Below are 3,380 nucleotides of genomic sequence, written 5' to 3'. Positions count from 1 at the left end.
ATATTAAAACATTTTCTTCTAACTGTAGTGTAGATCTTGTAACACGTTAAGTGGCCTAATTTTTAAGCAATAAGATTGAAATAGTGTAGATATTGCACATGAGTTCCATAATGGCTTGTGAGCTTCCCTTTCTCTAGCCTACTAATGAACTAACCTGATTTTTATGTAAGATCAACTTCATGGTGGAGCCTACCATTTAAATGGTATAGATGCCCTGTATAGCTAGTGCATTTGGTGGGAAAGACTGCCAATGTAGTGTTCTTCCATCTGTAGTTGGGGTGCTGCTTCGTCGGAGGTGGGTAGATCTCCGACTGTGGGGCCCATGTGATGTGTTGATGCAGAAATTTGGTCGATCCTTCCTCACCTCTTGTTAGCCGGAGTACTTGTGATTTATTGAAAAAAAAGAGAAGACATTGGGGGCCACCGGTTAAGGCGGAGGCATAGTAGAATCAAAATATTTGTTGTGTGTACCTTTACTCGTAGTTACGGGTGTATTTATAAGCTTTTGAGGGCGGTGTCATATATGGCAATGCCTCTATGATAGATGCATATTGCGTTGGCCATCTCCCTAAGATCTACAATGAAAATATCAGGAAGATCTTCTTCAGATAATATCTCCGAGTAGTCGGGATCTGAGGAGGTCTAGATAGATGGCTGAGAGCAACCTCTAGGATAGAATTAAACTGTCAACCATTGTTGAGAATGGTACAGACCTGGCTTAAAGTGTTGATTGTGATTGAGGCTCTTCTTCAAGGCCGAGGTCAATATCCGAGGCCATATCTAACACATTTTTTCAACATGGGTCTTACTACAAGGATTAGAACTGATTACATGGTTACCACCACTGTGATGAACCTTGGGAAGAAATTTCAATCCAATCCGACATATGTGGAGACGCAATAACCTGGAAGATTATCGTACAACCACCTTTGTTTTCTTATTGTATGAGCCACACAAATTTTGGATATGTCCAATCATGTCTATGGTTGGTTAAACCTCTTAGGTAGGGATAAGAGGTGAAGCTTGTAGCGTGATGGGATGTTTCTATTGCTTTGATTCATGTTTATGTTGAACTCTCTTTGATTCTAGTTTGATTATAAGGAATACTTTCAGTTTTTAATGGTTTGTTGTGACTTAAATTATAATAGATCTGCAATAGCTTTGAGTATCTTCTTTCTAAGCTTTGAGATTATGAAATTAGGAAATCCTGTTGTTCACCATCGTCCCTTAGGCATTGTGGGATGATGAAATCCCTTTTAATATTCATAATTCTCCTATGATTGATTGTGGGAATTGGTATATCCTATTGTTTACCATTATCTCCAGGGCATGGCTAGGTGATGGAATCACTTCCAATCCTCATGACTCTCATCCATTGAGAATTAGGTCAAGGGAAGTTTAGGTTTGGTTTTATTGAGATATCTTCTAATTGGATAGGATAAAACTTTGATTCCAGTTGTGTTCTTGAATCCAATAATAGATTTCCCTAATTGCTACAAGTGGATCCTTAGAAACCCTAGTTCCCACTTTTGAATTTCTTAAGTTTCTAATTACATACTTTATAATTACTCCCTTTAATTCCATATTTAGATTTACATCTTCTTCTAGTTTGACTCCTAGTTGCTTTCAGAATATAGACGAGATTAGTCCCTGTGGATTCGACCTCGGTCTCACCGAGATTATTACTACATAGCGACCTTACACTTGGGGTTGTGAACAAGTTTTTGGTTGTTGCCGGGGACTAACGGTTGCGTTTTTTTGAGATTAACTAGTTTTGGAATTAGTTTAAGATTAAGGTTTTTCTACTTTCTATTTTTAGGTTAGGGTTTTTTCTGAATTATTTTAGAAATTAACTTAGCTTTCTATTTCCAAGTTTAGAAACTTTCCTTTTCTGTTTTTAGAAACTAATTTACTTTCTAATTCTAGGATAGAAACTTTCCTAATTTGTTTTTAGAAACTAATTTTTTAGAAACTTTCTTAATCTGTTTTTAGAAACTAGTTTACTTTGCTTTCTCTTTTTTTAGAAACTAACTTACTTTCTATTTATAGAAACTTTCCTTTTCTTTTTTTAGAAACTAGGTCGCTTTCTTAATTCTTTTTTTTAGAAAATAACTCACTTTCCTTTTTCTAGGTTTAGAAACTTTCCTAATTTATTTTTAGAAACTTTCCTTTTTTATTTTTGGAAAATAGGTTGTTTTTTTAGAAACTTTCCTAATTTGTTTTTAAAAACTAACTCATCTTTCTATTTTTACAAACTTTCTATTTCTCTTTTTATAAACTAATTCACTTTCCTTTTTCTTTTGCAAGATCCTAACATAAAAACTTCTAAGTTGGTAACTTCTTTCTAAATCTCTCTCTTTCTATTTCTAGATTTCTATTTTCCTTTTTCTTTTTAGTTTAGGTTAGATTTTGAAATTGAGAGATGAGAGTGTTTCATGCCTAAGTGGGTCCGTGACAACACTCGACGTCTCTTGAGTGAAGGAGGATTGGTTGAGGGGTTATCTATCCATCACAGGATTAGACACCACTCAAGATCCATGGAGTTAACTAAAGTTATGGCTACAAATCAACTGGCCAATCAACCTCTTAATCCACCCTAACCTAAGATGGAGGAAATCCAAGATGAGAATAAAGTGCATCAAGCACCCCTGCCTCATACTTTACGAGACTATTTACAACCGGCGGGGGTGAGCACCCCTTCCTATATAGTTTTTCCAGAAAATACATGACATATGAATATCAAGCCGGGAGTAATCCAACTCCTTCCAAAATTCCATGGGCTTGAATCTGAAAATTCATATCTACACTTGAAAGAGTTTGATGAGATAATAGCCACTTTATACTTTCCTAATGTGTCTAAGGACATGGTCACGCTGAAACTCTTTCCCTTCTCCTTAAAAGAAAAGGCCAAGACGTGATTGTAATCACTACATCCATGATCAATTGGCAGATGGAACGACATAACAAGGGAATTCACTAAGAAAAATTTCCCATATCATAAGACGAACGCCCTCAGAAAGTCAATCATGAACTTCACCCAAAAGGAAGATAAAACATTCTTCTAATGTTGGGAGCGGTTCAAGGATCTTGTCAGTTCATGCCCACAACACGGTCTTGAAACGTGGTGCATCACAAATTTCTTCTATGATGGACTACATCTTCCATGTGCCAATTGGTCGAGATGATGTGCAATGGGAATTCATGAACAAAGATGTCAATGATGTGTGGGATTATTTAGACAGACTTGCTGAAAACGCACAATCATGGGACATCTCTCCAAAAACCATCACTTCTAAGCCTACTCAATCAAAGGAAAGGAGAGGAATGTATGCTTTAAAAGAAGAAAATAACTTGAGTTCAAGGGTAGTCAATCTCATAAG

The 3,380-nt window shown here is 36.2% G+C and overlaps 1 non-coding gene across 1 annotated transcript; it reads right to left on the bottom strand.

Annotated features, from left to right (window-relative positions):
* Positions 1 to 3,008: 3,008 nt before the first annotated feature.
* LOC131222965 (small nucleolar RNA R71) lies at positions 3,009 to 3,115 on the bottom strand. The gene has a single exon (XR_009160248.1). It is a non-coding gene; the product is annotated as a small nucleolar RNA R71 (small nucleolar RNA).
* Between the last annotated feature and the right edge of the window lie 265 nt (positions 3,116 to 3,380).

The sequence above is a fragment of the Magnolia sinica genome, chromosome 1, assembly GCF_029962835.1.
Source record: "Magnolia sinica isolate HGM2019 chromosome 1, MsV1, whole genome shotgun sequence".
NCBI lineage: Eukaryota > Viridiplantae > Streptophyta > Magnoliopsida > Magnoliales > Magnoliaceae > Magnolia > Magnolia sinica.
This window is presented reverse-complemented; position numbering and strand designations above follow the sequence as displayed.